Genomic DNA, 27,326 nt, shown 5'->3' with positions numbered 1-27,326 from the left:
CTTGTATTTGCACGGCATCATGCGCGGAAGAAAATACCAACTGAACCGGGATTTCAGACAGCAGATGAACTTGATTCATTGAACTTCATGAGCACAATCAAACAAATGCAACAGTGAAAAAGTGGAACTATGAAAAATCGAGAATGTTAGATTTGCGGAGGATTTATTCCGAATTATTGTCTGCTAATAAAGGATTCATGTCAGTTGCTGTGTCAGGGATGCCCACACAGCACGCCGTCCAAATGTGAAGTTGCGTCGTGCTGAAAGACATAACACTGTGCCATAATTTATCTTATGTCATGTAAAGAAGCTGCTTAAATTATAGTATTTAAAATTTTCTTCATTTTGTAAGAGCTCAAGAAATTAATTCTGGTTTGAAAGACAAGATGACGGTAAAACTCAGAAGACGTAGCTGTACAGTACCGTTGGTGTTTGAGACATCATAAAAAAGGTAACTGCGTTAACTTCGCTTTTTGTTTGGTAATATGTTGGAGATCATCTTTTGCAGATCTTCTTTGAGCTTGGAGTAGCTTTTACATTCTAAACATTTTTATTTGCACTTATCTGCTTAACATGTATTGCTGGGATATCATATAGAATATGAAGTCAGTATAATGGTACTATATTTTAAATATTTGAATGATAAATTACTGATAAATGATATAATGATAAACTACAAAATAAATAATTTGCCCATTATCCAAAATATGTTAATTAAAACAAACATTGAATGTAAATTCAGATATAATGAGCAGTTGTAAGAAGTCAGAAATAACATTTTATCAATTGAACCAGTTATGTGTTATCATCATCAATTGTAAAATAAACACATGGAGACAAGTATGCTTAAATTCTAAAATGAACACACACACACACACACACACATATGGTATTTTAATTTAATACAGAAAAGGTGACATTGATATATGCAGACCAATAATTTTTTTCTTTTTCAGATACAAATTAAAAAGCCTAATTCTGAGAGTTTCACCTACAACATTCATGATGGAAAAGGGCCACTAATTAAGAGCTGACATATGTGGAAGAAAAATACCATCCATGTTGAAAAGGGCTAGAGGTAATGTGAGAAAACATAATTTATCAATCTGAATTAACATTATTGTTGCTATTTTATCTCAACTGGTCAAAAGGCTAAGTGGGTTTATGTAATGGTCCAGAGTGTGTTATTTATTTCACATCCCTTCTGTCTTTCAACAGTAAGAAATTAGCTACTTTGGAGTCCATAGTTCTGATCAATTTGTTTATATAAAACTTGGTTTTGGGCTTAAATCAACATCTTGGATAAATCTAATAATGAGCAAAATCCAAGTTTTTTTTTTTTTTTTTTTTTTTTTTTTTATTAACCCCGTAATAGGTTGACCACTGGGTCGGGGAACCATCCCAGGATCACCTTACAATCAAACATTTCTGGTTATCAGATAATCTAGGGATAATAAATATAATCTACAGAGAAAGTAAAAAGAAAAACACACACACACACACACGCATATACACATGCATATGGCCAAAATCTAGGTGACATGGCTTTTGTGATATTACAGTATTTTGTTCCTGTTTACCCTCAAGTCAGAGACAAGTTAAATGTTCATTGTTGAGGTCCATTTTTGAAGAAATTGGTCCTCTTTTTTATTTACCTTGGCAGTGTAATTTTCAATGTTCTTATGCATTGCAACTATTTGCTTAAAAGCAAAAATAGAAGGATTTTTCATATTGAATCTGCAAGTATAAATATAATATTTTGCCAAAATAAGCAGAAAATTATCCAAACTGTCCAGTTGTTCACTTCCTAAAAATGTTTCTTTTTTGGACAGATGTACAATATTTGGGCAAAAAGGTGCAAAAACTTCATTAAAACGGTACCAAAACTGTGAAGTAATACTGCAGTCATAAAAGAGATGCTCAATACTTTCAGTTTCACTCTTACAGAAAGTACATTTGTTGTCATCAAATATGTTAATTCTTTTAAGAATATCATTAGTAGCGATTATTCTATGGATTAATTTAAAGTTAAAAGAGATCAACTTGGTATCCTTGGTACAGCATTTTGCCCGGCTATATATATCAGACCACTCCTCACTACTTATATTTTTATTTAATACTTGCATCCAAGTTTCTTGCTTCGCAGTGTGTTGCCTTTTAGCTTCCTGTCAAAGATCTTTGTAAATAAACTTGAGTGAATCTTGTTTTCGCAAGTTCGTTATTTTATCATCCTGCTTATCAAAATTATTATGTACTAGGTGGTTTTTTATGGCATCTTTCCATGCTTTAGGAATTCAGCAAAATCCAAGTATATACACAAGGTGATCATGTATAAGATTAGTTGAGTTCTTTTAACCAACCTAAAAGCCATACTTCCACAATATAGACTAAAATCATTAAGTTGTCCTCGAAGTTTGATGAGTGTTAACCATTAATAATAATAAAGTGATCTTTCACCTGACTGAGCATGTTACCACCGCATGCAGTATTTATGCATATAGTGCAGTTTTTACTAAATTTAGAATACATGCTTATATAAATGAGATCTAGATTGAAGAAGTGAAGATGCATACAAATACACGAGGTTATAACCACTACTGCTGATTCAAGTTTGATCATACTTGGCCATTGGGCTTCTATAGTCAAGCTTCACAATGATGCTTATTATGAGTGTGATAAAGGTATGTTAATGAAGTGACCTTGCATCTGATTGGCAGAGTTTCTTACGACTTGCACAACAGTGTTTATGGTCAAATTTAGATCTGACTTGTTTAATTATTTGCTTGTATGTCTGAGGCTGTAAGCAAATTCTATGCAAATAATGTGGTGGTTCTACATCTCACTCGCCATTCTTGCTACTGCTCTTAAAACTATTTCTCATTAATTTTATCAGACTTGGTAAATAGATTTATCTCATCAAGATATAGCAAAGGAGCAATTTTGTAAAAAAAATATTCATTCATATTAAACTCAAATTCTGCATCTGATTGGTTGACCTTGCAAATACTATAAGGGCTCTATTTCTGACAAAAAGATTATTTTGATCTAATGTAGCAGAAATGCTTATATGATCAAAACATCTAACATATTTGATAACAAATAAGAAATAGTTTTTCATGTAAATTTGATAAACATTGATAAATCGGTTCATATCATTAAAAGCTTGGAAGAGTTTGATTACATGCGAGACCTTCACATATTAATCATGCTTTATTTAGAGAATTATTTTTGTCAGGATTTAGTAAAATAGGTAAAATCAATATGGACTGGTTTTGTTATGTACAGCAACACTAGTTGTTTACTGAGTACTGAGGGAATTGGAGTAAGGCAAGGGTACATTGTAGTAGGTAACCTGGTTGACTTGATAACAGGATTGTAACACAAACATTTTTATCAGGAGTCTATCATACATACCATTGATTCACTGCAGATCCTGCCCCCATTAGTTACCTTTTAATACATAAAGCATTTGGGTTTTTTATGTCACAAATCCCATAGGGATTAAAATTAACATCATAGGTCTCACTGGATAATTTTGTATTTTGACATACACCTAATTTTTAAGGTAGACGGCATGAACCTAATTATCACAAGCCTAGCATTTCTAAATTCACACATAAGCTAAATCTATAATGTGGTTTAGATTTACTTTGAGTTAGGCATGGAAATAGGTTGGCTTGTTAGTGACTGCCTGTCACAGTTAGATGAGCATTGGAGATCAAATGCTTGATCTGCAAATGAGCTGCTGACCTTGATGTGTGTCTGCTACAGAGGCAAATATAAAAAAATCTAGATGGTTGAGGGTTGATGAAAAAAGTATGCTAATTTGTTATAGTACTAGTGAACTTTATTCATGCATAAGCCACATACTGATTCTTTTAGCTGCCTTGTCACAGAAAAATATTGAAAATAGCTATTTCTTGTCAAAAATGAATGTAAAATTTAGGAGATGGTGGCAGTGATGGTTCAGTATAGAAATCAATAGCTGCATCAGGAATTAACCTGATTACTGCAGTCAAAATCTCACATGTATGCTTTCTACAAAAATCATTAGTTTGTTTTTTTTAGTATCTTCAGTGTAAAATTATTCTCATTTTTCTGTAATTGGTCATTGTCGGATGAAAATTCACCAGATAAACTGTCCAGTGAGACCATAAAATACACAATTAGAAAATAAAATAAATTTATTCTAGAAAGAAATATTGCATGCAACTCTGTGACACAAATGAAATTAATGAGAAAACACTTAAACAAATGGCTAACATTACTCATCTGGCTTATATAACTTAACAGTTGGCCATTTCACTGTGGAGTAGTCAGGTATATCTAGTATTGTAAGAACAGAGCCTAAACAGTAATCTCAAAACTTTTATCAGATCAATTGCATACTTAGGTTTGGAAAGTATTACATGGGAATTATGTTAATTTTTAAAGATCAAAATGTACCTGCATGTTTTGACCCTACCAGAACCAAACTAAAAGCTCAAATGTGTGCAGTGCTTTTTGCTCGTCACAACATAATTGGGATTATAACTGCTAACCCTACCCTCTAGCACACATTTAAGATCTTTAGAGTTTTTAAATACAGCCTTCTAATTATATAAGTTTCATTACATTGGTTAATAATTAGTCACATGTGATGATACTTGTAACTAATCAAACCACAGCCACTGAGAGCAGACTAAGCACTGATATTTATGTGGTACAGTGGCAATATACAGTCCGTCTGCTGCACATTTAGTTACCTGCCCATTAAACTGACAACACATGAAACAAACTGGACAATTCTGAAAGCCTTGAATTTGACTTTATTTATCTGTATGGTAGAACAGAACATGAGTTGAAAAGCTTTTAATGAAAGACCTTGATATCAAACCTAATAATAACTGCAGGAGTTATATTATGGATAATTAACCATTCTCTCAGTTTCAAACTGGGCATTCCATCCCATGGGGTTCTAAATGTAAACCAAGTGTAACTGATATCCTAATGAACTGTAAAGACCATAGCAGCACAACAGCAGGGGGCCAGATATGTCCAGATCCAGGAATCATAGACCAGTTTCAAACTGATAATGAGCCACATAAAAATGACACATCTGCTAGAACTTATGTGATGAAGATAACTTAAACTGCATTATTATTAATCCTCCTCCTCCACATCATCATAATTAAGATGCATCATATATGTTTTATTGTAAAATAGTTTATGCAACATAATTCAGTGAAGACCTTTACTGCCAATTTACCAGTGAACCATTTGTTTCAATGAACATATTTTATGTTGTAACAAGGAGCATCATTTAAACATTATGATACACTTATCATACCTGTATATGAAATCTTAATACTAACACTTATACTTGCAATACTACTACTAATAAAAACACCTGCACTGATAATTTGATTATGTTCAATTGGACTTGTATCTAAATGATCACCAGCTGTATGAAAAGACATATTTTAATATATAGATATTGGATGGAATACTAGTTACCACAATTGAATAGTCATATGATAAATGATATATTATTATTTTAAACAATTTATATTTGCAGTGAAACATACTTTTACATTATCTTCCCATAAATTTCATTTATAGAGCAGTATACTCTGCATTCATTAAATTACTGAAATGGTTAATAATACAACAACAAATACTGCAACTTCCAGAACCACAAAAATCAAAAGATATAAACAAAAACTTCCCTACATGTATCAACAGTTGTCACTTTATAGACAGAACCATGAAGATTTAGGACAGGATGTTAACAAATTAGGTATTCAAGTTAAAAAGAAAAAAATACCAAGTAAGCTTACTACCAAAAAAATCAAACATTAACAGTGAATTTTAGTACATTCCCAGGAAACAGAATATATAATTTTTCTTAACTTGATCTGATACATCTTAAATCTGTAGAAAATGATTCATATTGTATGACTAAAATATTATGTAAACAAAAATTCCATCACTTTTTTCAGATGCAACATGCATACCCCAACCCATCCTTCTTGATCATAAAGTATACCAGCATTCCACTATAAGATGGGGAGCTGTAGTTGCTCAGTGGTTAGCTTTCTGGACCTGTGAAATAAGGTAGGTTCAAATTCTACCATCGGACCAACCTGGGTTAGCTACCATGGTGCGTCCTTGGGCAAGGCACTATACTTAAAGTGCCTTGGCACTAAATAACTTACTTGTGTTGCTTTACCATAAAAAGCCAAACCAAACACAAAACAACAACTTTAAAATATGAGTTGTGTCACTACTAAGTAAAGGAAAATCATACTGAAGAAATGTTTTTGTTAATACAATTTAATGGATCTAAAAATCTCTTTCTTCTGCAGGAGTTTAAAATGTTAAATTAAAAAGGTCATGGTACACATTGCTTTGTTCGTACACATCAGGCTCCGTATCCCATATCCAGCTAAAATTTTCAGTAGAGTCTGAATAAAAAATATTTTAATCTGGATGATAATATTCTTTCTCCATTCATATATTACACCAGCAAGATTGATCCAGATAAGATTACATTTTACTATAACACTGATGATGAGTATGCCTCATAACAACTGACAAATGTGGAGAGAATGGAGTTAAAATGAACTCTGATTTCTTTTCAGCCATAACACAAGATGATCATTTATTATGAAAAAACCTGAATAAAGTTGGAGTTCATAGCCATGACAGTCTTGATATAATATAAATTCAATATATTATTGTTGTCTTGAGGTATAGTTCTGTATATTACAATCTCACACAAGATCAGGGTATATTTTAGTACCATACAGTTAGTTCAGGACTGTATTAATACCTATTCTGGTGAATGAAAACTGAATAAGTTTTACTATTTTGGAACCAGTTGCAATAAAGTTCACTACACAAGAGAAAATATGACTTTACTGTAATATCTAAAATGTAAAATCTGCAAACAGAATACTCGCTTGACTTTACACTTCAACTATATCATAATATTTATTTGAAATGAATTTATACAAATGGCATTAAATTGGGTTTCAGGCTGGTAATGACAATGGTCACACTGACTTAGACCCAGGGTGGGCAACCTTGTGACCAATTGCCACAAGTGGCAAATTGGCCATGTAAGTTTGGCTCAGTTGTGGCATCGTATGATGTTTTTCACTTCTCATTCGCCACACCTGTGGCTACATTGAAAAATAGTTTGCCCACCTCAGACTTAGACAACTAGTAAATTATGAAAGAAAAATGTCCTTAAATTATGCTTTTCTGGATTGCTAGATTAATAAGTTATTGTTGACTTGAAGTTAGAATATTATGTCAGTGAAGATAACACTCACAGTGACTTTGACATTTTGAGCTTTTTGTGAAGACATTGGAATTATGTGTGTGAAGTGCTAGATTAAGTGTGTGTGTGTGATTTGGATTTGTTACATTACAAAAAAATGTAATGTAATTTAAAAAATTACTAGTTTAAAAAAACCTCAATCATATCATGGATTAAGTAATGATTAAATTGTATTGCAAAGATCAAATCAGCAAGGATAACACTCACAATGACTTGGGTATTCTATATCCCTAAGAACATTTTTGGACCTATACTGTATAAGAAATTGAATCATGTATTGCAGCATAAGAAAAATTTCTCAGGCATGGAATTAGAGTCTTAAATACAGAAAATCAGTACATACACGTGTTGGTATGTGAAGATAACACTCACTTGACAATATAGCCAAGTTCTTATAACAAATGATATAACTATATGTAGTTTGCTTGTAAAATAAGTTAGGAATGAATATTAATTATATAATTTAGAATAGAGAAAAGCACATTAAATTCCATCAATAAATATTTTGTGCTTAAATAAAATCTTAAACAAAAATGTACAAGTCCAAAATATTTTGTTTTAGTGCTATGTCTTACTACCCAAATAACGGCCATGTATATGTGTTCCAATGTCAATTGTCATCGGAATGAGTAGTCCAAGTTTCAGGAATAGCTCACACACTTGGCAGCCTATATCGACACTCTTCCACTAATTTATGTGTAATTAATATACTTACAGTGCTGTCTTTATCCTGGTGGAGTGAAAATATGACACTAGCAAATGGACACATTTTCATGTTCCATTGACATACATTTGAATTTGTTGCAATGCAATGGTAGTCGAGGTACGCCAAAGTTTGTTTAAGTAGGTTCATGTGGGGAATATGTTTCTTGAATGAAACAAAACATTGCTTACAGTTCCAATAGGCAAAACATATTTTTATTTGTTTCCTTAAAGAATAATGTTTCAGCTTAACCCGATTTTGGCATTCCTGACTTTCATCGCTTTCCAGCCAACTGAAATGTGGGCCAACAAAACTTGAAAACAGGTCCGGTTCTTTTGTGAGAATTTGAATTTATTAGAGAAAAGACATCAGGATAAGTGAGGTCTGACAAAAACATTATAACTTTACTTTGTAGAAATGCATTGTTATTGGTTACCAGTTGTGTGTGATATTTCAGAAAATTTGACTTTCATTACACTGTTAGCCGACATCAAAACGCTCCACACAGCACCCTTCGTTAGGCAGTAAGACCCATCAGCCCCCCAACAAATATATTGGGTGATGTGTCTTATGTTATCGGACTAGTCCAAAATATTGCTTAAAGTTTCTAAACTATATACAGAACAGTAAGAAACAACTTAAAAAAAATAAATAACTTTTAAAAAAGCTCATAGTAATTGCAATATTAGTTAGAAAGCTGCTGAGCTGTCTTCATACATGCAGCCCACAACACCTTATATACTTATGACATATTGCATAAAAACCCCAGCTTGTTAGAACCTTTAAACAAACATGGGACTTAGTATCGCAAAAGTACATTTAGTAAATCTGCACAATAATTATATTTAAAAAATTACCAACTTAATAGTTTACACATTAGTACCTAATGATTTTATAGCCAAGAAGAAAAAAAGTTGATTTCTAGTGGTACATGCCATGTTTACTGCTGCTGCTCATAGCAAGAGTTCGAAACCTGTGTTAAGCTATGCACTTTTACAGTATGATCGAGATACACCACATGACAAGATTAGTCAGCATGTGTTTGTATCAAGTGAAATAAAACAGAGAAAATCAAAACTTAAACACAGTGACATACAGAAACTTAATATTGGTATAAACACATTGAGAGTAGTGAAGTGGGACGATATAGCGTCAATGGGACTTACCATTAAAAACCACCCTGGGACGATATAGCGTCAATGGGAAATTTAACATTGTGGAAACCCCTGGGATGATATAGCATCAAGGGGAATTTAACATGGGAATATGGGACTGTTTAGCGTCAAGGGGAATTGAACAGGGTGGGACTGTATAGCGTCAAGGGGAATTTAACATGGGCAAAAAAAAAAAAAAAAATCTTGGGCCTGTTGAGCGTCAAGGGGAAATGGAGCAGGGTCGGGACCCTATTTTAATAAGGTCCCGACCTGATGGGTCTATGGAAATGGAACAGGCGAAAATTGAAACAGGGAGGGGTCTCTATTTTTTATTTTTTTTAAAACAAAAAAAAAAATAAAAAAAGGGTAGGCAGTGAAAGTCAAGATCTTTTCGAGACCTATGAGTGGCCCTGAAAAGGGCCTTTGGGTTTATGTTAATATGCCCTTAACATAAAGGGCATCTGTGACTTCTTCTTGTCCTTAGGCTTCGCCTGACTGCAGGACCATAGACTAAAACTCTTTTGAGACATCCTTGCCTCTCCACATAGATCCTACGTATCCATAGGCTGGTATCTGTCCTATGGACAACTGTCCACTTGGATCGGACGTACATCGGTATGTCTGTCCTGAACATCATCGAAGACACAAGCATAGAAGATTGAACGTTGGTCCACATGTTGAGGCGCTGAGAACAGGTGAAGGAATGCAGTGAACTACACTTATTTATAGGGAGAGGAAGGATTGAAACGGAGTTCACTGACCAATCCAAACACGCCCACATCCAATCCGAAGAGAGCAGTCTGTGACGTCATGTGGTCTATATAGATTTGCTAGCACCTGTGTGCAGTCAATTCATGCGACAGTTTTTCAACATGACGGAAACTCAGAAAACGATAAATTGGGGTGCACCAGCTGTGGAGACTACCCAAGGGAAACCGGACTTACTTTCAGAAGAGGTGAATTGGGATTTTGTGGATTTTCTTACCTCGCAAGAATTTGTTCCGGAACCTTCGTCACCTTCTCCTTCATTACCACACGTGGAGAAATTTAGACAGAGACAGAAAGAAGAATTGGAGAAATTTATACAACAGCAAAAGGAAGCGGAACAAGCTTTTCTCCTACAGCAACAGCAGCAAAAAGAAGAGGTAAGAAAAAAACAAGAAGAAGAAGAAGCAGCAGCAAAGAAACAAGGGTGTGAAAATCAAATGGTCACGGTACTGTTAGACATTTTAGCGGAGTTAAGAAGTCTGAAACAAATGTTATCAGACTTCTTTATTACGACCAAAGAGAATACGACCTTCCCGAGCTAAACACTCCAACCCTGTGACTAAGCCTCCCGTGCCACCCTTAGTGATTTCAACCAAATCATCATCATCAACACTACGCAGTCCAGAAGTAGGCCTTGGCCGTGGCAAAGGCTTAAGGCAGTTAAAGTTGATTGCTTAAACTCACCCCTACACCAAAAAAGGCCCTTTTCAGGGCCACCCACGTCTGTCGAAAAGAGATAGACTTTCAATTGCCAACATCCATTCAAACTATAAAAAAAAAACATTTTACCTCTGTAGTACGTGTGTATGAGTGTGTGAGTGTAGGTTCTTATTTTAAAATCAAAACCCAAAGACACTTACCTTTTAATACCTAATTTATTCTTTTATAAATATTTACAATCCAATTCACAATTCACAACAGAGCACTTTAAAAAGTTCATAAACTTCTTCTGTCTCATTGTTCACTCTCTGAGTTTTTTGAATTTCTTCACCACCACAGTCTTTTCCTCCTATTCCTCCTCACTTTCTTCTCTTCTTCTTTTCTTCTCCTGTTTCTTTTTCTTCACCTGTTTTCTTCCTCTTCTTCCTCTGAAGAATCCCTCTCTTCTTCTGACTCCTTGTTTCTTTTTTGGGCAATCTGGAGACCAGTGTCCTTTTTCTTGACAATAATAACAGGTATCTTGACTTTTGTCTTTTCTAGCCCCTTTTTTTCTTTTTTGACGGTCTGGACACTCTGAAGACCAATGCCCTTTCTTCTGACAGATATAGCAAGTATCTTGACTTTTATCTTGAAAGGAAGGAGAGTAGTCCCTCGGCTGGTCTGAAGAGAATTTTTGGATGACCCCTCGCAAAGCTCTGATGAAACGTTCGATCTGGGTAGTCTCTTCCATCGTTGTGCTCGGTTTGAGAGTGAAATGAATAGTGAAAGGACAAGACACATACCCTTTTATATACGCTGGTCTGCTATGACTATAAATTAGTCCATGGTGTTTAAACTTTAGTCATTTGACTTTTTGCTATCAAGATGAAACGATCCAATTCATTTGAGAAGAAGGAAGAAGAAAGTAAGAGGCAGAAACGTGCTTTATCGCCTCGTACCAGGGCTGAAGTCTTGGCACAAATTCATGCCAGTGATTTTGAAGAGGACATGAGTGAACCAGAATCCAAACCCTCTAAACAAAGTTCACCACCCTTAGTCAACCGTGAAAAGTACTATTCCATTCAAGAGACGGAAGAGCATCCCTCTAGAAAATTTAGAACTACAGCTTACAAATACACGGTGAAGTTTAAAGATTTCAAGTCCGAAGTACTGTTAGAGAAAGCAGAAGGGTTCATCACCGAGATGTGGATTGAAATGCTCAGCATGTTTGGCCTCTCCACCCTGTCTGAGCGAAGGACAAGAACGAGTGCATTGTTCAACTGGTCTGCGCACGTTTGTCAGCCCTGCCTGTTACCAACAACATTTGAAGATGCAAGGTTCACAGAAGAAATGTGCTTGTCAGCTGCTGAGATTGTGCCCTACCTGTGGACAAGGCATACTTACCAATAATGCCAAGGCACACCTGTGTCGAGGAAAGAAAAAATGTCACATTTGCTGCCACATCGTGGACTTGGAACACGAATGCTATGTGCAAAAATACCAACCCCAACCAGAGAAAGAGATCGGTCACAAGAAGAAAGGCAATTTCATCTTTTTCGATTTTGAATGCATGCAAGAGACTGGTATTCACATTCCTAATTTCTGCGTGGCTCATCGAGCGTGCGAGAAGTGCATTCAAGAACCTATTTTCAGTCATTGCCTTCACTGCAGCAAGATTTCTGGAGGACGTGAAAAAATCTTTCGAGGACCGAACACGCTAGCTGATTTCGCTCGATGGGTCTTACACCCCATCGACAAGACGTGGATCCAAGAGGACATCGAACGTTACGGAGATTGTCATCGTCATGCCACAGTGATGGCTCACAATTTCTCCGGATACGATGGACAGTTTCTTCACAGATGCTATACAGAACATGGCATCGAACGTCCTAAAGTCACTTTGAATGGAGCCAAAATCATTTTCATGCAAGTGGGACAAGTACAGTTTAAAGATTCGATGAGTTACTTAGCCATGCCTTTGAGTCGAATGCCTAAAACGTTTGGAATGACAGAAATGGCTAAAGGGTGCTTTCCACACTTTTTCAATACGGAAGCCAATCAACACACCGTTCTACCCCATTTGCCTGAGGCTCACTATTACGACCCTGACAACATGCGTACCGAACAACGAGAAGCTTTCTACGCTTGGTACCAGGCTCACGCCTCTGACCCTTTCGACTTTCAGGAAGAAATGCTAAAGTATTGTCGTTCCGACGTGGACATTTTACGGTGTTGCTGTGGAAAATTTCGAGAACTGTTCATGGAACACGGAGGGGTCGATCCTTTCAAAGAAGCTTGCACCATTGCCAAAGCATGTTCCTTAGTGTACCGGCAATGATTCATGCCTGAGAACACCGTGGCTGTCATCAGTCCTCAAATGACCAACTATGTCAAACGTCAATACTCGGTCAAAGCCCTACGCTGGTTACATTACTTGTGTGACAAGGAAGACAAATGGATTCAGCATGCCCGCAACGGAGGGGGTGAAAAGACCATCAGAATGCATTCGGTCGATGGTTGGGACTTAGAAAACCCCAAGATTGTGTACGAGTTTAAAGGTTGCTTATTTCACGGATGCCCCGTCTGTTACCCTGACCGTGGCACTAAAAATCAGTTTTTACAATGAACCATGGAAGACTTGTACCAGGCCACATGTCAGCAACGCCTAAAGTTAGAACAGGAAGGATACTAAGTGGTGGAAATGTGGGAACACGAGTACCATCACCGTTTGAAAACCGATCCAGAGTTTAAACACCTCGTGGAAAGTTACCAGTTCATGGACCCCCTGAACACGAGGGATAGTTTGTACGGAGGAAGGACCAATGCCACCAGTTTGCTGTACCAAGCCGACGAAGAGAAAGGAGAAGAAATCAAATACTTGGACGTGTGTTCACTGTATCCCTACGTGTGCAAATATTGTCGCTTTCCTGCAGGGCACCCACAATTGTTGACGGAACACATCGATTTGAAAAACATTCGACAATATGAAGGCTTGATCAAATGTAAAGTTTTGGCTCCCACTGACTTGTACCATCCCGTTCTACCTCACCATTGTCAAGACAAACTGATGTTTCCTTTGTGCCGTACTTGTGCTGAAACGTGCAACCAAGACCAGCCTTGTCAGCACACCCAGGAAGAACGGGCCTTGACGGGGACGTGGGTCAGCGTAGAATTGTTCAAAGCTCTGGACATGGGATACCAACTGTTAGAAGTGTATGAAATTTGTCACTTTCCCAAGACAGAACAATACAACAAGGGTGACCCCACTCAGAAAGGCATTTTGGCAGACTACGTGGATGCCTTTTTGAAACTAAAGCAAGAAGCCAGTGGTTATCCATCCTGGTATCACACTCCCGAAGACCAAAAGACATTCAAAGAGAAATACTGGGCACAAGAAGGCATTACTTTAGATCACATCGAGAAAAACAAAGGCAGGCGATCGTTTGCCAAAGTGATGTTAAATTGCTTGTGGGGTAAAATGGCACAACGACCGTGTTTACCCAAGAATATTTGACAGAACCTTCCTGCTACTTCCAGATGATTCACAACAAAACTAAATTCATCAAACACGTGGACGTCGTACGCGAAGATTTGATCTTAGTCAATTACGAAGAAGATCTGGACTTTGTAGAAGCCGATCCTTTTGGAAATGTCATCATTGCAGCTTACGTGACAGCTCATGCTCGCTTAAAACTGTACGAAGCTTTAGAACTGTTAGGGGAATGCGTCCTGTACTTTGACACGGATAGTTGCATCTACATTGATCACCCGAGTCAACAGCACTCTAACATCGAAGGAGACCGTTTAGGAGCCTGGACAGACGAGCATTCTGACGACAAGATTCTAAGTTTCGCCAGTGGCGGTCTTAAAAATTACGGCTACGAATACTGGGACAAACAAGGAGAAGTGCACACGAAGTGTAAAGTGAAAGGATTGACTCTGAATTATCGTACCAGTCGAGTGGTGAACTTTGGCGTATTGAAAGAAGCTTTGCAGTCTAGAGAAGATGAACACTTTAAAGTGACCACCTATCAACCGAACAAGATTGTACGTTTACCCACTCACCACATCGTCAGTCGACCCTTGGAAAAAGTCTGTCAAATCGTGTATCAGAAGCGAGTGCGGCTTCCCAATCATTTTATATTGCCATATGGACATGTCGGTATAAAACATTGGTTGTAAGTGGATAGCCACTCACCAGAAGCATGACTACGCCACAGCAAGAATCAAGTGAGAAACCTGATGAGAACTCCAAGTTCAAACCCTACCATTTTCCAGTCTTCTTACCTGACTATTGTGATTGTGCCCGTCGATTGGACACATTTCAGAAATAGTTTACGGATAGGGAAGGATTACCTTCTTCGCATGTTTTAGCTAGAACAGGATTTGTCTACTTGGGACCTGAGTCAGGATTGGGATACGAAGTACAGTGTTTCGCTTGTGGACTGAAGTTATGAATGGATCTATGTATCTATAAAGGTTCAGCTATTCTGGAACACACTCGATGGTCTTTGCACTGCCCTTACCTTTCTATGGCCTTTCCACCCATTACACTACGGTACAATTATGACGGTACCTTAGAGACAGTACCTTCAAAAACTAGATATAAAAAAGGAACGATGTACAAGCTTGAGACTGCATTGTGACTAGTATAAAAAGGGGCTATGGTCAAGATCGATAGTTCATTGTGACTACCAAGACCAAGCGAACAAGATGAATCCTTTCAGAGAAACACAAAACAAGTTCAGAAAGGCACAATTCAAGTTTGGGGCTTCTGAAGTGGAATGTGATTGTGAGCCTTGCGATGGGAACGATGCTGTACGCTGTGACCTTAGCGATGCCGTAAAGCATCATGAGAACTTTGTTCTCACTACCCCTCTCATGGAAAGTGATGCTGTGCGTGTCAAACCTGAGGGATGCGAAAGCGATGCTGCTCGTCCTCTTGGACACTTTACTGGGTTTCATTTTAAATGTGGATGTTCACCTTCACGTCTACCCCCCTACGGATGTCATCCAGACTTGAGCAAACTCCTGTCCATGTCACCCAGCCCTCATCGAAACGAACCTGTGAAAGACGAATATTCGTTCCCTGTGTGTTTGTCGGAATACTGCGACTTTGAAAATCGTCTTCAATCATTCAAAGGAAAATGGCCTAAGTATCTGGGAGGACCGATCCCCAAAGAATTAGCCAGAGCCAGATTTTTCTACTTGCACGAAGGGGATAAAGTCAAGTGCTTCAGTTGCGGTGTGTCACTTCACCACTGGGAACCACAAGATTCGGCCTATCTAGAACATGCTCGTTGGTCACCGAATTGTCATTACTTACCCTTAGTGGGACCGAGAAATTGAAGTAACTTACCATGTCGTTAAAGAAGAAACCAGATTGGTTAGGAGTCAAATGTTGGACATCATCGAGACCAGTATTTAAACTTCATTTCAAAAACGATATTGAATCATTACCTAAAGAACTGCAAGAGAAGATTTACAAGGAAGTTTGGCAGGGGCTTGCCAGAGTGAAATCTCAATGGATAACTGTAGAACTTTTATTCCGAGAAATTCACAAGAGATAAGTGAAAAAAGTCAACCAGTGTGTTAGATTTCTCTGGGTCAAGGGTGCATTCATACTATTATATCGCTTTAGACCGTTTACATCAAAAGAGTTCAATGAGATTCTTGAACGTTACCCTGAATGGCAGTGGTCTGAAATTACTTACTATGTGGATTACTTTTGCTCTAGGAGAAGATTGTGAATTGTACGTTTTAAGTGATGATCTTGGTAATATAAGATTTTAGTCTTAGGGGGATGTTTTCCTTCAGGTCTGCGCTTTAACTATAAGAACCTACAGTATTCGTCATTCAGACCGTGTGATCGATGAGAGAATCTAATCCGAAACCGGCTAAGCAATGAAATTATATCTAAATTACACTAATAAATACTTACATAAAATATATATATATCAAATTTGGACCAATGGCGAAGACAAGGATTCGGTCTCCCCGAACTCTCCATTTATGAGAGGCGAGTGTGATCGACGAGGGAATCTAATCCGAATCTAGCCAAAAGTATTACAAAATAAATACACTCACAAAACAAGTACCAAATTCTGAACAATAGAAAAACTCATTTTATCAAAACTAGCCCACTGACTGATAAAACTCTACAAACAAATATCATTAAATTAAAAAACACCTAGTTCAAATACCAGGAAGAAATATACAGGGGGTGGGTGGTGGGAAAAACAAAACAAACCTTCTCCACTTCTCCTAACTTAATACTCACCTAACACCCTAACTAACAGCTCCAAAAGTCTATCTTCTACATAGGTGACAGCTAAGACAAAAACTAGGTATAACCATATAGTCCCAAAATAGAACGTAAAAGGTGGTCGCAAGAATAGACCATCAGGGATCCCCCGTATTAAGACCCTAAACTTACACATATAAGGTAGTCAAAAAAACCCAACGACTATCGGGCCCGGCGGCACAATGCTGCAAATATAACAAATATATAGAATACCACCCCAAAAATTACTTGTATAAGGTAGTCAAAAAAAACCAGTGACTATAGGGCCAGCAGCACAAGGCTGCAACCAAAATTTACAACTAGATAATTAGGACCCAAAAACAATTACTCAGTAAGATGGAAAAAACACCAACTCCATCCAGGGCCAGCAGCACAAGGCTGCAAAACCAATCGACAAATACTGTCACCTAAAAGCTAACATCGACCTCAATAGACTCTATCTCTCTTAAAAACAGCACAGAGTTTTTATGATTCAAAATTCCAAAGACGGAAATTTAGAACAAAAATACCCTGGATCGGAAAAACCCTGCTAACCTGTGGCAAGACAACTCCGCCCGAGCCTGACCACTTTCGCCCTTTGCGACGGACAGACATCAAAACACATACGTGCAGTGCACGCATCATAAATTAAAAATACGGACTAGATCGGGTCCAATCCCACTAGTCGCTAATCAATGCAAATGAATGACAGAGTGTGTGCTGGGTCCAATCCCACTCAAACAAAACATAGGCCTTACAATCAGATCGACGTGTACACAAAAGTACCTTGACCTGACGGCCCAATCAATTAGTGTTCTGTGAACACAGATATGCCTGGAGGAAGTGGCTCCATTCCTTCCTCCAAGGAGTAATCAGTTAGGTGCCTGTGGCATCATAAACCAGTGGTACATGCTCAATGCGAAGCGCACGCCACTATAATTCAACTCAACAACAACAACAATCGTTCAGACCATTCCACGGAATAAACAAAGAAGATGGAGGTGACAAAATTATTCAATCTATTAAGAGATATCTATTTTTGGACAATGGATGTTGAATATGTTGTAGGAAGAATAGAAAAGGAATGGAGTGATGGAAATAGGCAAGACTTGTTAACTATTCAAGTCAAAGGACTAAAGGTGGCCGGAGATCTCATCGCAGGGATGATAGAAGAAGAAGTCAACAAGTCAAGCGGATTTACTGACCCACCTTATGTCAGAGTGGGAAGTTTGAAGGAAGCACTGGACCATGTCATCCAAGTCGGGTGCTTCCTGGAAAAAGTATTGTATTGGATGGAGTGGTGATACGTAAAATGGGGGTTCGACCAGTTGACAAAAATGGAAGAAGTAATGAGGAAAGTGCTGACGGAAGAGGTAAAGAACATCAAAGAAAAGTGGTCTAAGGAAAGAAAAGAAGAAGAAAATAGAAAGAGAAAAAAAAGCTTTGAGAAACTCAACAATAACTGGATAAGAATACAGGAGAAATTCCGAGTGATAGGTCATCCTGACTGGATGCCTGAGTCAGAAATAAAGAAGAAGATGACAGGAATATTGGTAAAAGTTAGAAGATGGTTGAAGAAGTGGAAGAGTTAGAAGAAGAAGAAACCCAAAGGCCCTTTTCAGGGCCACTCATAGGTCTCGAAAAGATCTTGACTTTCATTGCCTACCCTTTTTTTTTTCTTTTTTTTTTTGTTTTAAAAAAAATAAAAAATAGAGACCCCTCCCTGTTTCAATATTCGCCTGTTCCATTTCCATAGACCCATCAGGTCGGGTCCTTATTAAAATAGGGTCCTGACCCTGTTCCATTTCCCCTTGATGCTCAACAGGCCCAAGATTTTTTTTTTTTTTTTTTTTGCCCATGTTAAATTCCCCTTGACACTGTACAGTCCCACCCTGTTCAATTCCCCTTGACGCTAAACAGTCCCATATTCCCATGTTAAATTCCCCTTGACGCTATATCGTCCCAAGGGTTTCCATAATGTTAAATTTCCCATTGACGCTATATCGTCCCAGGGTGGTTTTTAATGGTAAGTCCCATTGATGCTATATCATCCCACTTCACTACTATTGAGTATATATTTATAAATCTGAAATGGTTAATTAAAAATAGTTATTAGTCAAATTAACAAGGATGCCAGTTACTAGCTTTGATACTCTGTTTTTGTTAACTGAAAACATGTAGACTCAAGCCACATCTATAATGATAATTTCTGGCACTTTCAAGGCTGATATAGCCCTTTCATTAAAACCTGCAAACATTTTTGACAATTTTATCTGCACACATTGCTGTACATTTTATACACATCTGACTTGCCAGTATTTCTCCCAGCCATTGAGCTACCATTGGCAGAAGAGATCTTTTTGCGAAAAATATTTCCAAATCAAATCCTGTTTGGTTACTTGTAAATCGACATGGAATAGCACAACCCTAGCACAAATATTACTATCCCTACTTCGTGGAGACATTGAGGCTATGACATTGTAGCTACTCAACCTTCTGTCCTATGACCATTTTGAATTTTGCGCTAGATATGGCTGTTACCAAATACCGGTGTCTAAACAGTACATAGGTGCTTTCTGGAAAGATTTGCATGCAGTAAGATTGCACATCAGATCCACAATATTTCCATCAATATCAACACAGATTGGAGGGGGGCCTTTGAAATTGTTTCTACATATTTAAACAGGTTTTCAATGAATTGTTGCTTTTTGTTTTTATTAGCAGGTATTTATACATTTATAAAATGAGTGTCCTGTATCACAATATGTATCAATCTTCCTGCAAAAAAGTTTCCCTTGTTTTTTTGCTCCCAAGTTACTCCCATTTTATTCTTGATAAAAGTAGCTACCCCTCCCCTTACATCTCCTTATAATCATTCACAATTATAACCCCATTTAATTTTTCCTCACATGAAGTTATTAGTTCTTTAGTCAACTTATTATGTGTTTCTTGTATGAAAATCATATCATAATTTGTCTTGTTGTTTAGTTTAATTATTTTTTCCCTATTTATTCAGTTTAAATTTGCTGAGGCTATATGGAAGTTTTTTATATCCATTTTCGCCTCTCCACCAGGTTGTCGCATTTTTGGTTATACATTTAGTATTATTAGTTTTAATTTAGAATTGAAATATCACCTAGGGGATCAAATAGTAATCTATTAGTCAACATGTAGACCCACTCCATGACCTTCTTGAATCTGTAACCCAGAAATTCCGATTAACTATGCATCTTTTAGAATCATACAATACATTATATAAAATATGGTAATGTATACCTTAAAACAATACTGCATTTTAATCCAAGTTTCCAATTTTGCAAGAAGTTGTCCCGCACATGCAAAATCATCTGCTACCCAATATGTAAACTTGTCGCCAGAACATAAATTCTCAAAAAATTCCCCAGCGTATAGTCTGTTTCTAAATTCTTTAGTAATTTTCCCCCATCAACAAGACGCAAACACATTGCATCCTATTTCATTGTTGTTTCTCTTCCACATAATAGCTTATTTTTTATAAAATGTTAAACTTTACTAATCTTTTTTCAAGATCACTTTAGTTTGCAAAAATATATCTTGTCATTTATTGGCATTCTACATTGAATTTTGTAAACTAGCTATAAACCTGACCTAATTACTCAACTTAACTGCTGACAGAAACAGTCTACAGTAAATGTATTTCATTTCTATAGCTCGATGGATAAACATTACATCTTTTAAAGCTGTGCACAGAATAGGCCGACATATCACGAGTCAGGAAAACATGGGGGTGGTATCCCCTGTGTCCAAAATTAATATCATTTTGAATAGAATATTCTAGTGACAATTGCCTCTTTTCAAATGGTAAGCATTGCTTTTTTTTATTTTCGTCAATCTGTCAAATTTGGTATGCATTTTGCTTTAATATTTGAGATGGAAACCTTAGGTGCATAGAAATGTCAGACAGCATTGTACATCATGGATGGTGTCCAACATACTTTTATGATCATAAAACAAAATCCCATTGTTTTAGTTATGGCCACTGATTTAAAAAATATTCATCCAAGCTAAATATAATAATAATAATAATGAGGACTTTGTATAGCGCCTAATCTTTAGAAGCTCTAAGCGCTTTGCAACATTAGACAACATAAAAACATACACAATGATATGATTACAAAAACAAACACCATGAAATTAGAAAACATAAAAAACATGCTGAGAATATTTAAGGTAGTTAACATTATTAAGTCATTAAGTTTGTTTTTGCAGTCAGAATAAGTAGTTTTGAGAGCACTCTTGAATGGGATCACTGCGTCTTTGTGTCTAAGTTCAGTGGGCAATTCATTCCATGTTGCTGGGCCCTGGTATGCAAAAGAATGCTGTCCATGTGACTCTGTTTTCATAGTGAGAATAATGAGTATATGATTGTCGGAAGAGGAGTGTAAGTATCTTGCTTGTGTGTACACATAGGTGAGGTCGGATAGGTATGTTGGACTAGAGTCTGTCAGTGAAACGTAGCACAGAGAACTAATGTTCTGTTTGATTCTGGATCGAATGGATAGCCAGTGTTGGGTACAGAGCAGCGGGGAGGTGTGCTCTGATTGTGGTACTCTGAGTATGATCCAAGCAGCTATGTTTTGAACTTTTTGAAGTCTCTGCAGTAGATATTAAGATGAACCAGACAGAATTGAGTTACCATAGTCCAGTCTTGAAAGTAGTAATGAACACACAAGTGTTTTAGTGGCATCAACTGAAAGATATCTGAGATTGGAGCTGATGCGTCTCAGCTCAAGATATGCAGCCTTGCATATGTTCATGACATGTTGGTGCAATGTGAGAGTACTGTCCAGAGTAACACCTAGGTTTTGTACTGATTGTGTGAATTTAATGTTGGTGTTGCTGATATTTATTGTGTGAGGTAAAGGACGTGAATGAGAAAGTCTTTGTGTTGTAATCAGAATGGCCTCAGTTTTATCATCATTCATCTGCAGCTTGTTACAAGTCATCCATGATTTCACATCAGAAATGCACATCTCTACACCTTGGATGGTAGCATCAACTTCAGTTGGGTGGCTAGATTTGTATATTTGGGTGTCATCAGTGTACAACTGGTGAGACACTGGATGATGATCTATGACACTTGAGAGCAGCTGAGTGTATAGAGTGTAGAGAACAGGTCCAAGAACAGACCCCTGTGCAACACCACAACATAGATCAACTGGGCTGGAGTGTAATCTATTTGCAGACACAATTTGTGTCCTGTGGCAAGGGCGATATGCAGATTGTACATTGCTAAAAAGACTGTTTGAATTCAGACAAGGTGCAAGCTGGGATTGAACAACCTTTTGTAAGATTTTTTATATGAATTGGAGATTAGAAACCGGGCAGTAGTTCTTTAAATCCTTATGGTGTAGTGTTAGTTTCTTCAGCAGAGGTTTTACAATGGGAGTTTTGAAAAATGATGGAAATTATGCTGATGAGAGAGAGGTATTAATAACATCAGTTAGTGAAGGCAATACTGGATCTAAGCACTCAAGCAGCAGTAATGTTGGAATTGGATCAAGTTCACATGACTTTGGTGCACTCTAGGATGATTACTTAAAAATGCATTTATTGGTGGTGAGAGACTAAATACATGACTTGATACTTGTGTTTAGCATTAATTGGAAAGCTGAAGATTAGTAATCTTTTGACATACATATCTTAATTGTACCATTTAATTTACAAAATTCAATGTAATTTGCATTGGTAAAATGTGTAGCACAAGAAAAGTCATTATGAATCAGAGATAAATCATATCTTTGTTTTGTCTGGAGCTTGACTAATTTATTGCACATTTCTGTACACTATTTTGTCTTTAATCCAGGATTATTCACTGCATTCGGATGCATTTCATGGTGAAAATTCACCAGCTGGATTTGAAAGTGGTGAATATTGCTAGCGATTGTTCTGCAAACCCTGTATGTCACAAGGAGTCAGTGTATTCAAGGACTCATACAGTATTTACAAGTTCTCATTGACATTTCAGATGAAAATGAAGAACTGAAAAAAGATGAAAATCTCAAGTGGAAACCTTTCTGGTCAGCCATCTCATCCAAAACCTCCTGAAATGGAGAGTATTTTGCAGACTCCAAGATTTCCTCTTATCCTGCTGGTATGTTCTATTTAGTTTATCTGGTCTCTTTTTATTTTTTATCAATTGCTTTTATACCATGCCACAATTGGAAATTCTTTATCAAAAGTATGTATAAATTTCATCATTTTTCTGTCTGTTTAATAAGATGTGTTTAAGAGTACTTACGTACTCATGATGCTGTATATATGAGATTAGATGTTTTGTTAAAAAAGAATGCATTTTGTGATATATTGTATCACTGCTTTATATACAGTGGTCATTGCAACCAGTATGCATTTTGTTTACATGCCAAAAAATCCAGTCTGATTTCTTTGTTTCTTTTTTACTGCAATTAAGGAGTAGTGATAATCTTTATACTCTTAGCTGCATCCAGAAGGACAACACCATCACCATCCCCATCCACTCTGGAGTGGAGAATATAAAGATTTCTCTCTGCCAGTTCCTCTGCAAGTAGTAAGCATTGAGGATGGAAAAAAAATGTACATTATAGAATAATGAAACAAATACTACAGGTGTTGACTTTTATATAATCTCTTATTTCATTTACAGCTCTCTAAATACGAGTAGGTCAATTATACACTGTATTTATGAATTTAATTCTCATCTAAGGTAGTAGAACTGTTTTATGTTTGACAAAATGTTGGGTAATTTGTGGCCATACACTAAAAACACATTTTATAGCATTTAAAAATGCTTATGTTCAATGCACGTAAAACTCATTGGTTTGTTGTCACTTCAGTTGATAATAGTCTTGTCATCTTGTAGACATTTTGAATGTTAGTGTTCAATGCTAAGGTCATATACATTGATTCAACATCAAAATTTGTTTGCAAAATGGAAGATTATGACATGAAAGCACAAGCTCTTGTAGCTTAGATACTGTTATTTCAGAACATTGTGAGATGTTAATTAATTAAATTATAGGTCATAAAACATACTGTTCAAGACTTATTTGTGCAAATAAACAATGAATTGTTTTTCATTGATGTGTCGACTGTTCATCATTCCATTGGTTTTTTTTATTTTTCTTTCTGATGTATACCATTGTCTTGTGTAAGTCAGACGCCTAAACCATCTACATTGAATGCAGACTTTACAGACACCAGCAGTGAAACAACATATCCAGGGAATAAAAAAATAAAGAATTATGGGAAAAGTTTTCATATAAACTGTACAAAAACCATGTATTTCATTCCATAAATATATTTCATTGTTAAACCCATGTTCACTGTACAGATCTTTTTAAGGAGTTTATAATAATGATCTTGATCTTTCAAAACTAATTTCATCACAAATCTGTTACAGATTTCCAGTTCAATGTACTTATGAAACTGGACACAAATATTGAGAATTTGTTGGAGCAGCTGGCCCTCCAAGTTCATACACAAGGCCCAGACACAGAATATAGAGAAGAAATTCTTGCAATGCCATGTGATTCAGTGGAGGAACTAGATGGCCTTTGCCAGAGGTTGGAGGAGAATCCCAAACTCTCCAAGAAGATGGTAAATTGGGGCTTTATTTTCTATTTAAAAAAACTGTTATAACCTTTATTTGCTGTTGTGAACCTCAAAATAATTTATGCAAGTTCTGCAGTGCCTGTATAATTATTTTTGGGGGTGGGGTGAACATGTAGTGGTCGGCTGTTTTGTCTTACGGATGTAGGCCAAAACATGTTTAGAGATGAACATGTAACAGGTATTTTACTACATATACACTATTACATATTATGTGGCTACTTTAATTCAATCCTTGAGTGAATGTCATTTATGAAGTTAATAGATTCACGGTGGTTAATTTGGTTTATAATTGCTATTAGTACATTGTGTTGCATAGTTAATGTTATCAAATTTTTTTCAAGTTAGAGAAATTAAATTTGCTTGCAAAACCATGGCAAAAAATAACTATATACAAGCATATTTTGTCACATCGATCATGAAATACTACTACTAATAATAATATCAAAATCAAAAAATAGTAATATTATTATTATTATTATTTTCAGATATGCTACTTGAGCTCCCTTGGCAGGTTTACAATTGGGGATAGTGTCTGCAGGATGATGAAAAAGCTTAAAACAAAAAGACTGGCCAGAGTATAGTCCAAAGGGACGTAAAGGGAAAAAAGCATTTCAAGAGCTTGTGATATGTCAGGTTTTGATAAGTAAGTATGGCTTGATTTAAATTGTGTTTTTCATGTGACTTGCCAGAGATTTTTAAATGAATTGATAAAGTAACTTGAGACCACATTTCAAAGTACATGTTTTAAAAATATTCCATTGATTATTGCTGGCATTTAGAAAAATGCAATGCATCCTTTGTTGTGAAACTTTTTTAAAACATTGTATTACTCTTGCAGAAGCCTGCTTGAAAACTAATGGCAAAGCAAAGGCAAATGGAATGGAAGAGACCATATCAGAGACCCTCAAATATGCACCCAACCAACGCAGAATGATAAAAAACAAGGTAATCCAAATGACTCTTATTTCATCAATATTGGATTCAGTTTCGTCTTTTAAAGCATAGTATTTGCAAAGCGGATGCATTTCTAAACTGATAACAAAATCAGCTTATCCTATTGCCCAGGACTATCAAAGCTAGAGTCCAGCTAACTACAATATGCATATATCTTGTCTGATCGGACAAGTGCCTCCATTTGGAATTTTTATTCACATGAAATATTTGGATGAAATAAATTCATCTTTGTGCAAATTGATTGCACCATCCACTTGCCAGAAATGATAAGTAAGTGCAAAGTTATCTTGTATCATGGCTTAACGATAGTAAGGGAAGCACAAGTGCAGTGAAGAAAATTTCATACATTTTTATAATGCTGATTAACATGACTTCTGCATATGTAACTAGTGCTGAGATGATATGACTTTATTTAAGCATTACAATTTTGTTTTAATTTGCAGGTGCCTGAGCAGAAGAAGTAATAGATAAACTTTACAGTGGAGTTGGAGACTGATTCTGATTCATAATCTTAATTAAATCTAGAAAATAAACATTAAAGTCATATTAAAATATCTGTTGTATTGTTTCCTTCTTTCATTTTTCTCTTAAAAACAAATGTCTGAACCTTTAGTCTGTAAATTCAGTGGATTCCTTATCAGCCCATCTACTTTTACTTTACACCATGCTACTTTAAAAAAAAAATGAATTATCCCCATTGGGGTAGGTCCCCCCAACCCCCCACCCTACTTTGTCAACTTACCTGCCACATTTAAATCTAATGGAAGGCCCTGCTGTAAAGCCTGTTAGTAAAACTACCCAACAAGAGGATTTCATACATTTGCAACTCCTAGGTGGATGGTAATGTTTTCATTTTTGTAATGTAGATTTGGACATTCTTGCCACCAGTATGGAATATGTGTTTCAGAAACACAAGCAGCTTTCATCAGATTTGCATAAAGGTTTTATATGTTGTGAGTATGTTGTAGGAAGTTTTTTTAAATAACATCATATGAGATGATGCCAGTGGAAATGGCAGAAAAATGTCTGTATTGTTCACCAACTACACCTTGTTCTTACAAAATGTGGCTGTTACACATTCCCATGATGATGTCACTGACAGCCATCAGTGAGGAATGCCCCAACAAGCATAATACAAATTGCTTCCATTGTAATTGTTACAATTCCATTCTGACCACTCCAGTGTCCTAGTGGTTAGAGTGTCCGCCTCAGAAGCGGGAGGTCATGGGTTCAAACCCCAGCCAAGTCATACCAAAGACTTACAAAAATGGTATTAACAGCTACCTCGCTAGACGCTCAGCATTAAGAGGTTAGTGTTAGGACTGATCGGCCTGGTGTCAGGATAATGTGACTGGGTGCAACATCATACTGCATGTTTGCAGCATGATGCCCCAGTGCTATACATCACTATAAACTGCCACACTGCAGACATCGTAGCAATATGACTGAAAAATTATTCAAGCTACGTTAAAAATCCAATCACACACACACAATTCCATTCTACAATCCAGAACCAACACTAATTCCGTACTACAGTTCTTGCATTTCAATCCAATTTTGCTTTTGAAATGTAGTGCCACTCAATTCATAATGAACCCATTCATTTCAAACACTCGCAAATACATATTATTCCTGTCTACAACTGAAAAATATCTATATAAAAAAAACGTGTAACTGTGTTTTATGCAAGGGCATGGAGATGCACAAAAACTTGCACCTGAAGCTTGAATAAATCCCCGACTGTGGATAAGACTTTACCCATCGATTAACCCAGCTTGGGGATAAATTCCGACCGTGGCGATTTATTATATATCCTATGACTGCTCCAGCTTGAGGGCAAAATCCAAGCACATCCCTAAAAAGATA

The 27,326-nt window shown here is 36.6% G+C and overlaps 1 long non-coding RNA gene across 6 annotated transcripts; it reads left to right on the top strand.

The window, feature by feature from the left end:
• Positions 1–26,014, top strand: LOC149774475 (uncharacterized). 6 transcript variants are annotated; one of them, XR_016416808.1, is made up of 9 exons: positions 17–451; positions 957–1,078; positions 5,982–6,096; positions 22,882–23,007; positions 23,326–23,442; positions 24,295–24,491; positions 24,992–25,149; positions 25,345–25,451; positions 25,904–26,014. It is a non-coding gene; the product is annotated as an uncharacterized LOC149774475 (long non-coding RNA). The 6 variants fall into 6 exon arrangements; XR_016416807.1 differs by having other exon boundaries at positions 18–451; positions 23,353–23,442; XR_016416810.1 differs by lacking the exon at positions 957–1,078 and having other exon boundaries at positions 1–451; positions 23,353–23,442.
• The last annotated feature ends 1,312 nt before the right edge of the window (positions 26,015–27,326 follow it).

The sequence above is a fragment of the Sinohyriopsis cumingii genome, unplaced genomic scaffold (assembly GCF_028554795.1).
Source record: "Sinohyriopsis cumingii isolate HCF-2022 unplaced genomic scaffold, ASM2855479v2 utg000229l, whole genome shotgun sequence".
Lineage (NCBI taxonomy): Eukaryota > Metazoa > Mollusca > Bivalvia > Unionida > Unionidae > Sinohyriopsis > Sinohyriopsis cumingii.
This window is presented reverse-complemented; position numbering and strand designations above follow the sequence as displayed.